The following is a 13180-nucleotide window of genomic DNA, read 5'->3' as shown; positions in this document are numbered from 1 at the left end:
AAGAAGGTGAATGTATACACAGGCATAAAGAAAAAGGAATCTACGTAATGGTGCCTTTTAGCCTTTTCTATTCTTTCTTGTTGCATTTTTGTAGGGAGTTAAACTTGGGGGAGACAGCGCAACTGTAAGAGAGAAGGCATCTGTAAGCTCGCAGAGACTGAGCTACATGAGTGTAAATCCTCTCTCACAGGCTCCAATTTCACAGATGCTTTTGCAGCTGGAATGAGCCAGCAATGCTAGTTACAGGAGTCCTCCCACCACTGTCCTGCACAGCTTCCTAGTGTAACCTCAGCCTGGTTTGAAAGCAGCTCAGATGGCCTGTCACTGCCCAGTGACAGAAAACACAGTACAAGCTTCCTGGGTCACTATGACATGTGGTTTCCCACACAGAAACATTCACATCTTTTCAAGTGCCAATACAAGGGAAATCGCTTCTGGAAGAAACTCGAGCAGTAAAAAGGAAAATATGCAAAGATGCTTAGAAGTCAATGCAATAGCTCTGTCTATTCTCCAGCTGTTGGCAGCTCTGGACACTTCCACCACATTAACAGCAACTGCACCAGCAGACAACAAACAACCCAAGCCGGGTTCATTGTAAGAACTGCTTCATTTATGTGTCTTAATTCCAATCTGTCCTATCCCATGAACTATCATGGGCAATCCTACCGATTTCCTTATCCTTTCCATAGGCCGTCAGACAAGAAGTGAAGTCCCCATTATTCAGGGTAGAGCCTCATCACAGGTGCCCTCCTTTATCAACATCAAGCCCAACTTCTGGTCATTTTTTCACTCCAGGTGCTTCAAGGCAGATCTACCCCAGGTGCTACGCATATTACATAGGCACAATCCCACATTTCTCATTCTCTTACAAAAGGGAAGTATTTGCAGTCAAACTAAGGATAAATCCAACACAGGTGAAGCTAGCTTGAACCTTAATTCATTAATTCAATGCTTTAAAGAGACAGTGAAATGTTACTAATAAGTGGTTTTTTTTGCACACAAGTAAGATGAAACACAGACCTCTGCCACTATGAAATGGCTAAAGCACACCAAAAAGTCACCTACAGCTTCTTCCTTTGCTCTCTCATTCTTCCCATGGTGAGAAAGGGACAAGACTAGGCTTGATCCTAACATCAGAGGATTCCGTCTCGTAGCTTTTGTCCATTTACTACTGAAATTGTACACAACAGACTGACTACAGGGCTCAGCCCCTGATCCAGAACATGGACCAGAATTTAACCCAGTCATACAGCAAATCAGAAATGGAGATCAAGGAACAGATCTTCAGACTTTACTACAGTGTCTGTATCTCAAGATGCAATTTTGTCTCCACTTACTCCTCTTAAGTGTACTTGTCTGATGAAAGTAATAGTTAAAAATAACCCTACATACAACATATAAGGAAGTATAATGGAATGCTAGTTTCTTCTACAACTAAGATGCCAGACCAAAGGCTATATCTAGTTTATGCTTTAGTAAAGCCTTCGCACACATTTTAATACCATATAAGATTTTTACACTGAATATCAGTAAGTTAATTTAATAAGACAACAATAAAGTAACACACCTTATTTTTACCATATTTTATCCTACCACAGAGTTCACAAAACATAAGAGACCTTGTATTTAGCAGTAACAACTGGAATCTTTGTCTGTCCCCCTTCCCCTTATTTATCCTCCCCCCCCCCACCCCGGAAACAAGCATGGAGTACAACAAGATCTAACACAACAGAAACCAGACTGAAGTTTTTATCTCCTACCACAAGAAATAGCCCAGTTACAAGCAACCCTGAATCCTTGCATTTGTTATACTAGAAAAGCATTGGCAATCCTGAATGCTTATGCAGGTTATGAGCAATAACAAGAAAATACACACCTCTCACATCAGAGGTTTTTACAGAGGAAGAGGGAGCTCTCTTGGCAAGCTCCAAATTTAAGTCATTTTGCTCAACCAACAACTGGTTTCACCAGACTCTTCACAAAGCATTCATACACACATACAAATGATGCTTCCCCCCACTTCAAATGCATCCCTGACACGAACAACGACACCACCACCAACATCAACCACACTGCTTGCTGCCCTACCTGTATTTCTTCTGCAAACCACCCGGCAGACACAGCTCAGAAGGGGGACAAGAGCACATCCTCAGACCAGACCTCTCCCCACACTGAAGACCTGGCCACTGGCTTTGCTCAGGGCCTATCATGGCCACCAGAACTCTCATTAGCCACAGGTGCTGGTGTGGACTTTGGCACAGCTGGGTCCCATCATGGCTCTGCCAACTCCACCCTGCTGCTTAACAGCCTGCACCTGAGGCAGGAGCAAGGTTTCATCCCCTCCCAATGCACCTCTTCGGACATATTTGGAAGCAGAAACCTCCCGAGCCCAAGTGCAGCAAGAGGTGGTTTACTTCCACATGGAGAACGGTTACCTGTAGTAAAAAATGCTACAAGTACTGCAGCAATCCCCAGGCAGGGAAAATAGCTTTATACATATAAAGGTTAATGAGTAATTACTAAGTCACTGCATGTAAAGCAAGGAACACAACTTTCCCTTAGCATGCAGGGTGTTGGGGGTGGTGAGGAGATAGGCTGGAGAGAAAAATACATTCAGGTGATGAAGTATGCAGGGCATTGGCTGAGAAAATGGAACACTGAGGGAAAAGGAAAAGCAACCTCTTCTCTGTTTTTCCTCTGTAAGCTCCTCACAACTCGGCTCCCTGCTCCTGCAGTGATCTTTCTCCCATTAAAAGATCAGCCCTCTTTGCTCTGCCAGCATCTGACTCCCTTGCCAATGCTTTAACATCTTCCCAGACTACCTCTTACACGAAGAATCAACTCTTGTTTTATAAGCACCATCTTCAATGTCTCTCAGCTCTGGGTAATGCACATTGAGCGCTGTAGTGTGCTGACAGCTGTGACTACAGCTATTGGTTTTGAATCTGTACTTGCAGTTACAGCCCCCTTTATGCCTTCCTCTGCTTTTCTATCTGCTCACTCTTCTTTCTACATTACTAATGTAGGCTTTAGGGCAAGAACTACCATGTTACCTAAAAATGTAGATCCTCCATATGGTGAGCTACCTGGAAATATGGCTATAAGCAGAGAATACAGGGTACTACTTCAAGAGGGCTGTGGTACTTTATTAGTCATCAACACTAGCTGGACTTGCAGCAGTTTTTCATGCGGGGTAAATGAGTCAAATTCAGCAGAGATGTAAAGATTCTTCAGTTGCAAGTTAATCATCAATGGTTATTACAGTATTATAGTTTTCATTGCCATGGTATGGTGTGGGTGTGAAACACTTGAGATACTTGCAGGGCGGATAACACTGTGGGCATTTCATGGACAGAATGGAGGCATCTGGAGCTGACCCAAGTAAGGACTGCTAGGTTTTGATTCACATCCACAGCAGCTCCTTTGCTGTCTTTGCACAGTTAGCACACTACTTCAGAAACAGAAAGATGGAATATCTGAACAAACTTACTTCACTGTCAGACACTGGAATGCGCTAATACAGACTGTTGAGTAGAAACTCTGAATCACCCCAAAGCAGCCAAACTGATGCTCACTTTGCCACTCCTAATTATCATTGCATAACACACAAAAGAAAGAGATGACAATACATGTTTTTGAAAACATATCACCATAGCAGATGTCAGCCCTTCTTTTCCATTGTATTTATGCCTATTGTACACCCAACAATGAAATCATCTGTCACTTCAGCTATCCTCAGGAAAGAGAGTTGTATATATTCATGCTGACATGTCAAGCAACAAGTAAATTTGATGGATATCAGCAATATTAAAATTCACAATACGAGGAAAAATCGTGCACTTCTAGATTCTTGTAAAAAAATTCCTTCTTTTTATAGCTTTCAAGTTTCAATTGGCCACGGAAAAGCACAGGAAGGGGAAAAAATAAAAAGAAACATGACCAGCATGACCTTCTCCTTCCATGGAGAAGGGAGAAGACACATGATTAAATCCTGGCTAGATGCCTCCACGTACTGCAGTCCAAACAGCATAGTTAAGGGCCTCACTCAACCAACCAGTCTCTAGCAAGCACACCACTCCTTCCCAGTGCAGGAATACCACCAACACACTGCATCGTGGCCCTGCCCAGCTCTGCTGGTGACTGCACCTGCGTACTCCCTCCCACCCTGCCCAGGCTCCCTTTGCCTCCCAGCAGGAGAGGATGGTTCATGCGCTCCAAGGAAGGGCAAGGCAGGGCAGGCTGGAAAACAAGATACTCAAACCACATAGAGGTCAGAGGAAGCAGCTGCTGGGCTCACACCAGCAGCACAAACTGGCAGAGAGAAGAGCTCGCATGACCCATCAGGAAAACATCCACCAGTCAGCTAACAACAATAGGAGACCGAGTGCCAGGGCTCTTCTCATCCTCTCCCAAGCTGGTGTAAGAACTAGGTTAGGATTTTCCTCGTCTCACAGTGTCAAGAGGAAAGGAGAGGTAGCAGAATGCTGACCTTATTCCAGAAGCTGTGGCAAAAGGGGATAAAATGGTGCCACCTCTAGCAAGCTCAATTGCTTCTCTCAGGGTGCTGGAGTATTTACAGCACACGTGTATTAGGACCTGGAGCAATTGTATTTGAGACTTTCTGGTCTTAAGTCATAAGTTTGAGGAATTGCCTGGGCAGGAGACTTAATCTGGTCTTTACTTACACTATGTATAGCACCAGCAGAGAACAAAATCCCCACAATGTGCTTTTTCATTGGTAGTTGCAGTAGCAACATGGATTTCTTAATATAGGGGTAAGTTTGCAAGGCCAATTCATCTCTTTCCCTGTGACTCTCAAAACACATTTCTATCTTCACAGAACAGCAGAGGACTGATCAGTAGTCACAGCAGCTACTGACAAACCCACAAGTATTTGGAGTAATTTCCCCCCCCAAGTTTGCATAGATCTACTTTGAAAAAGATTTCAAAGAGTCGATCAGTGTTTGGTCATTGGGCATCTGTGACAGAAGATGACTAAGTGAATCAGTAGTTCCTTTCACTTATAATCACTCATTGTGAGCACTGGGTAGCAGTTGCACAAAAGTGTATAGCTACTTTTATTATAGACGGGAACGAGCTTTCAAAGCAAACTGAAGGGCAAATGCTGCTGCTCAGAACAACCATTAGCCTTCTGATAAGTCTCTCTTTGATATCCAAAGTGGTGCGTTCCAAGAGCACATGCTATTAACTGCAGTGCCATGAAAACTGGCTGGCTCACATGCAGGATTGTAATTTTGGTAAATATGTTTCCTTTAACATACTTTTAGCAGTGAGGAGGAAAAGGGGTTGTGGGGAAGGAAAGAGGTGTGAGGTAGCAAAACAAGGCAGAATGCCAGCATTTTCTTTCAGCCGGTGCTCTTACCTATTAAACAATTTTGCCAAATCAAAGACATGAATTACTGCACTGTTCCCCAGAGTCTGATGCAACTCTCTTCCCTCACTCCGAGCCTGCAGTCAGCTGGTATCATTTTGCAGGCTCAGAGAGCTGTGATTTACAGTCTGGGGGATACGAACTCAACAGTTGGATCACCAGTTTAGGAACTTTCAAAGCACATCACCGGGTGCCTGTTCTTTCAGGATGTGGCTTGGCAGATGCCAAATGAAATTCACCCAGCTTTCCACCTCCATTAAATGTTGGCTGGTGGGTAACTACTCCTCTGTGTTTATATATAGTCGGTAGTATCATCATTGTTCTGCGCTCCTGTAATGAAACAATTTCTTCTCTGCTCCTGCTGTGAATGACACTGAATGAATTGTATTATCTTAGCCAAAGTCACAGCAGGCACTGGGTCAACGGGTAAAACTGCCCAGCATAGCAAGAAATCTCACCCAACAGCTCAATCTCCAGCTGTTGACATGAACTGGAGGAGAAAAAAAATAGAAAGGAAGATGAGGGAATAGACAAAATTAGGCTGAAGGAAAAAGAAATTGACATCAGTAGGAAAATAGCCAGAAATGGACTAAACCCAAAGCAAGGCACACAGAAAACAGTCCAAGAGAGTGCTTCTAATAGGTAACCTGAATTTCCACATTGCCGAGGAGACTGGGCTGCAAATAGCTTCGTATTTTTGCAGGGCATGGAAATCACAGGAACAAAGGGAAGTTTCAGCAAATCAACTGCTAGTTCATCAGCTCTGTTGGAGAAATACTGAGCATGCTCAGTTCTTTGAATATTGCTGCAGAGGTACGAATTGCTCATCTGTGATATCTGCCCGGCATCTCTGGGGTCCACATCTTGGAAAGTAAATCCAAGAATGTCTGTTTGTAAAAAACACCAAAACCAACTGCAAACCCCCTAAAATGCTATAGTTCTGTCAGCCCCATAATTTATTACTTTCCACACCCAACGATAAGAAAGGAGGCGCTGACCTGTACCATGTCTGCAAGTCCATAGGATCTCTTCAGGAGACTGATAAGTGCACCAGGAATGTTTGCCTGTGATCACTCTTTGCCTAGCATAACTCTCGATGCTGGTCCAAGCATGATGGCTACAGGGAGCGTGCCTATAGGCCATTCCTAGTTGGGTGATGTTGTTCATGTCTGAGTGGGAAGAGTGGTTGCCGTTCAGTCCTGGAGGTGATGTAGGCTGCTTGCTGGAGGACAAGACATTCTTGACCGAAAGCACTGGCAATTCTTCTGTTGCTTTTGTTGGGTGGGTCATTTAAACATTTGGTTTTTATCTTAATTCCCTATGGAATTTCTGCTGTAAACTGCAGACCTCCTCAATAGTGCTTTTTAAAAAAATCCACCTTTTAAGAACTTAATTTTATATCTCATTTGAATCACTACCTTTGAACCACTACTCTTCCAGTGACTGCATCCTCTAATTCATCATGCCAGCACTAGACCAGCACCAATTGCAAGACAGGGCAATAAACCCACTGATTCATTGTCCATTAGTTATTTCTCACCTTTGCAAGGGTGTTCCCAGAGCCTGTTCATTTAAGAAGTGGGTAGGTGACCTGAGATGAACTGTTCACCCCCACCAAGGACAGTCTTTCCTCCTTCTCCCACCTTGCCAGTTCAGCAACCACACAGCTTGCCTTCATCTGTCCAGCATGTCCTTTTATGAGCTAATTTAGCTTTTTAACATGGCAGGGAACTGACTCATGAAAATAATAAGGTTGTTTCCTATCAGATTAGTAAACTGGATTGTCTCAACAGAGGTCAAGAAATTACCAGAGCCAGCACAAAGCAAGCAGTGTGAACAGGTCAGGAAGGGGAACTGCTCTCTGTGCAGTGCCATGTACTAAACAGGCTCTACACATTGTAAATAAGAGAGTGGGTGCTGACCTACACCATTTCCCATAAATGTGTTTCAAGGAACTGATAAGCAGAGAGGAAGAATGGAGTACAGCACCTAGCACACTTGAATCCTGGCTCACAGTGCCCAAAAAGTTGGGATCACAGGGCTGAGAGATGGGTGGGATCACCCCTTTGAGTCATCATGGGCTGATAGGCTGGCTTAACTATCGCAGCACACTACAACTACAAAGATCTTCTGGGCTGAATAAAAAGAAACCCACTAAAATGTCAGCTTGGTCTGCCAGTAACATTATGCAAGTTTTCTATTCTGAAAAATTCCTGGTAAATTAAAATATTCCCTGAATACAGAAAATACTTGCTTTAGTATAACTTCCTGTTTTCTACATTGAGGTTAATGAGTTACTAAATAGATCTCATATTTTTTTTTATTGCATTATTTTGCTTTATTGCCTTTGATGTATGAAAAGTTTTTCTTGCTTTGCTAAACAAACAGGAAGGAAAACACTGAAATGACCCAGTGTGTCCATTTGGTGCAGCATCATGATGCCAGTGGGCTAATCACCATGGACTGGCATTGTAACTCTTTACATGATGATGTCCCTACCTTTTGTTGATGTTTCCATCATGAAGAAACACATGTATTTTCCTTGTGTGAGGATACATGCAACACCAGTAACAGAAGTCAATTCTGTTTTGTATTAGAACAATCCATCTCTGCTGTTTTGGGGAAAGCCCTAGCTCGCTATCTGTCCTATGTTACTAACACATAGGCTGTAAAGCTTGGATTTCCTGCAGTATTTCAAAACCACTGTGCTATTGGATTTAAAAATCATGTCCTTGAAAGAGCTGAATGCGAGAACCTTATGAGATACTTTTGGGAAGGAGATGGTGGCAGAGTGGTAATCCCAATGGAGGAGACCATGTGGTGTATTTTCCACAGACGACGACCTTTGGGTTTTTGTTTCAATTTGCCTCCAGTATATGTCAAATGGTGTACATACAGCCTGATTAAGCTTTAAACCAGATTGATCTTTACTCCTAGCAATGTTGAGTTCTCAGCTGATTGTAAACTCTTCTCCCTCAGGTGCCACATAATATTTGAACACAAAGCTGCACTGCTGAGGTGACAGTACCCACACGAGCTATTTTAAACATAGCTTGGGCATAACATCTTCGAAGCAGGCATCCACTTTGAATTCTTGTTTTCTCCTGCTCTTAGATTCTATCCAAGATTCACGTTTCCTCCCTTGATCACCTGCCAGCAATCTTCTCACTGTTCTCTTTGATCACTGGAAAGCTCTCCTGTTCCAAGGGGATTTTTCATCTTGGACTGCTACTGTGTTTTCTGTCCTTCCCATTCTCACCTATGTGCTCTGCAGTCCTCCTGCTGCCATTCAAATAATCATCCTGTCCTTCCACTTGGTACTTTGAACGATGATGTCCAACGACATCCTGTTTCATGCCAGAGCAAGCTTCAATCTTGTCTGCTCACCCTTGGCAAGGCACAGCCATCATCTGTGAATGCCTGATAGTGTGTTAATGAGGTGCTCATACACCAGCCATGGCTGCTTTACAGGCTTCCACCAGGAGCAACTCAAGGGTGGGTGTTTTCCCAGGTGTTAGGCAGGAGGTGGCCTCAGCAGTTTCCCCACAATCAGCAGTGCATCTCAAGGTCTTGCATTCTTCCACTTCCCGATTCTTTCACTGAGGAAATCGTGTTTATTGCTAAGTACAATTTTGCCTTAGTAATGCATGGTTTCCAACAGAATTCCTGGAATCTGCTGTTTACAAGCAGGGTCAGAGGTTACAGAAATACTTTCAATTTGCATATGAGCGATATACCAGGAGGTTTTTTGCTCCTGCATAGTGTTTAAGCTATATGACAACTGCATTTTTATTGGTGTTGATAACCTCCCTGGCTCTGAAATCAAACTTGTTCAGCTGTGTGGGTGGTTCAAATTATTGCTAGACAGCTCAGTAAATGAAAATTAATACCCTCCATTTCTATTCATCACCCAGACTCTTCTCCCAACACAGGAAGGAATATTAACAAGAATAAAAACACCCTAAAGCTCTCATATTTGAAGTCTTGCAGCTGGAGATCCTCTCTCTGTGTGTCAACCAAATACATGATGGCAGCATTATTATCCACTGCAAAATGCTCCTGTGGTGTGTTACTCTTATCCCTGAGCAAGCAGATGAGAAAAAAGGATAATGTGGTGGAGATGAGCATCTTGACAGTTCACCACTTGGTATGGGCCACTCAGAAGGCTAAGGGCTGACAGTACACAGGCTTTCAGCAGGGATATATTGGGAGGATGTTGTATGTAAGTTGACTCCTTCTGGAGGAAGGAGATTTCTCTGGTGATATTAAAGACTGATGGTTTAATGCTGCTTTTGTAGCCTTTCAACTTGTCAGAATAATGATGTCCTGCACGGTTTTCCATTTCTTCTCCCACTGAAGTCAGTATGTATCCAGCTGCTGTCTGATCAAGCCAGCACTGGTGATGTGCAGCAGAAGGTAGGGTCGTAACAATCTTGTATCTATAGTGCAAGATGACTCTGCAATTAACAATATGAGGGGCTTGCTATACCATGGACTTTGGATCAGCACTTTAATGCACATATTTGGTAGACTGAGCACACTGGTGATTCTAGCAGGCTGTTTCTATGACCAGAGATGCTTTAAATGCTTTTAATACACATCAGACTGTATTTCATAGCACTCAAACATAGATTTTCCTGGTGACAGCTGAGTAAAAAGTTGGCAATCTATCTGGGATTGGAAGTGGAAAAAAAATCCCCTGTTCTAGAACACCAGTTTTCCAGTGAGGTTCCTGTAGTCTGGAAGAACTGATCTTGGGGTTACCCAGAGCCTCAGAGTTCATCAGGTAAGAGATGGTGTTGGACGGATTTCGTAGCACCCTGTACCTTGGTAGAGCAGCATCATAAACCATGACCAAGCCTTATAACAGCAGAATTCAGTACCTAGGAAGTTCAGCTCCTGTCCTTTACACAGGGATAATAAAAGTGCAGCTGCAATGCACTAGCGTGTAAGGGGGTAGCATATAATTTAATTAAAGAAAAAATGTCTCCACATTATTCCAACAACTTTAAAGGTCTTAAGTTTGCTTCCAAACAGGACCGTGATCCCCACCCTAACACAAACATTTACCTTAGTGAGATTTGCATAATCTCTTTGACACTTAATCTGCTCACCTTAATCAACCACAACGTTATTTAGAAAAACGTAGCTTCATGTGCCTGGTATCTTTGCCTACTTCTTACTGCTCATTAACTAAAAATCAACAGAAACTGTTCTTTTCTAATGTACCAAAGACTCAGAGTAAATACCCTTTCTAGAACACAGAGGTTCTCAAACTTTGCCTGGGTGTAACCATGCTATAATAAAAAGCTTATCCGTTGTAAAACCAATCCCTGTCCCCCTTACGCATCCACTGCATCTCATTGCACACAAATTTTGACTGTCTTTTGGCTTAGCAACTGAAAAGAGGCATGAAAACATGAAAAGAAGGGGACTCCAAGCAGCCATGAAGCTCTTTCACAGGAGACCACCAGTAGGTATTTTAGTGAAGCATGGTTTGAAACACACCTTGTGCTTAGAAACACTTGTACAGCGAGAGCACTGACTTGCTTCACTTCTCGCTTCATGTGCTTTTTCTAGCACTTCTGCTGACTTTATACTAATGCAATAAGAAGCCAATCATAATCACAGCACCTAGTTTCACTTTGCTGATCTGTAAAATAGCCATAATTGTACCTCTCCTATTGGAGAATTTTGAAGTCTTGAGCTCCATGCCATTCACCTCAATGAAATCAGGAGGTTGCTTAGTGAACTGTACTGATCTCTTTCTACGTGAAAGCAGAACTAACGAGTGCATTTCTGACATTTAGACACACTTCTTCATGTGGATATTTCAGTCTCTGCCTCTCTGTAACTGTCACCATCTGACAGACATATTTGAACAGGCATGTCTTGATTGCCACTCGAGGAATACCTGGCTTATTCCTAGAAGGTTGTCAAGGGTACTTACATAAGGTGACCAAGCTAAGCTAACAGCTTGTGTATGCCAAAAGCGGGACTCCTGTTCTTTACTTTCCCCCTTGTGGCACCAGTCCTGGATGCACGGCACCTTTGGGTAACATTTTGTCTTAGTAGGTTTAGAGAAATGAGAATGTACATTGGCATCAGCCTGGCTGTTACTAGCAGCTTTAGTCTTACCTTCATCCTATAGTACCTAAAACACTACATCAGATGTAGTATTGGATGGTGATGAGACATGAACGCAATGCTTAATTCAGTTCTCAACCCAGTGCTCAAATCAGCAATAGACTTAAGGTCACTGACTTTCTTCCTAACTGATTTTTTTTCCAAGGTTTAAACATCCGTGTACAAATGTGCAAATTCTTTAATGCTTTTCCAAATTTTGGACAGTCTTGCATAATCATTTCACAATATTTATCGTGGCAGCTTGTGCTCTACCTCAGGCTGCTGCTCTTATCTCCTGCTTCCACAGCAATGATGAGGTAAAAGGAAAGACGGAGTGGGAACTATTTTGGCACACAAATATATTTTCCCAGCGTGCTAAGAAAACCCTTATCTTTCTCCCCTTCATTGTAGCTAATGCGTCAAAAAAAGGGGTATTCAGGAATACAGTAAGAGCCTGTATGGATAGCAGTGGAACAGAGCATGTCCTTTATCTTGATTTTGGAATAATACTTGCTGTATGCAATGTTCTAATAAGCAAGCTAGGGAAAAATAGTCTAAACATAGCTATATATAAGAGTTACAAAAGCAGTAGGAAAACCATACTGAGAAGGTAATCATCAAAGGCTTACTGCTAAAATGGAAGCCTGCACTGAGGAAGCTTTTTGCACCGCTTTAATTCCTGTTTAACGTATTTTCTTTACGTCCTGGACAGAACCTATCTTCCTTATGACTGGAGAATCTGAAAGAAAGCATGCATATTAGATATACAACCGCCACTGCTCTGGGAATTTGTGAAATAACTGAGAACAAACTTGGGTTAAGAAAAACATGTAAAACCATAACAAAACCCCAAACACAGTACTCACGGTAATAACCCACGTTACATCCACATACTGAATATGACACGTAATTCTACTCCCCATCTTCAAAAGGGATGCAGTACAACTAGAAAAGATTCATAGAACGTTGACAGTGACCAAAAATATGGGATGTGTCTTTATGAAGCTTTTTTACTGACAGGGTAAGACTTTTCAATCTGAAAAAGAACTGGCTGAGGAAGTGGCCTATAAAATTCTGAGTGGTATAAAAAAGGTGAACAGCAAATATTTGTTTATCGTCTTTCAAAGAAAGACCCAAGCAATATAAAATGGAATTATGCTTGGGTCTAAATACACAAAAGGAAATATTTTTTAACATAATGACTAGTTGAGCTGTGCAGCTCTTTCCCACAAAAAGCTGACATTGCTCAAAACCTGACTGATCAAAAGAAGGTTTATTCAGAGATATTAAATACAACAAAGACCATCTATTTCAGAACATCATGGAGTCAAACTGCTGCAGGCAGAATACCATCTTGTGCTTTCTTCTTCTTAGATTTTTTCACAAGTATTTTCTATTTCTTATGCTTTTATACTGCTATAGCTACAACAAAAGCTGACTTCTTGATATCTAAATAGTGCATGTTACTGCTTAAGCTACTGACCATTACCAAGAGCAGGATACCTGACCTGAGGAATGTTTGGTTGCTGCGCTGAATGATGTTTGGGAGCAATGTCTGAGCAGCCAGTATGGCTCCTTTGATTATATGAATATGTTATTTATATTACTCAGATTAATAATTTATTATTCCTGTAGGATGTCCACTCTGATCTAATTTATTCT

Source organism: Pezoporus flaviventris, unplaced genomic scaffold (assembly GCF_033815535.1).
Source record: "Pezoporus flaviventris isolate CSIRO_AGI_PZ_B2104156 unplaced genomic scaffold, CSIRO_AGI_Pfla_v1 ptg000083l, whole genome shotgun sequence".
Lineage (NCBI taxonomy): Eukaryota > Metazoa > Chordata > Aves > Psittaciformes > Psittacidae > Pezoporus > Pezoporus flaviventris.
The sequence above is the reverse complement of the archived record's forward strand: the minus strand, read 5'-3'. Positions refer to the sequence as shown.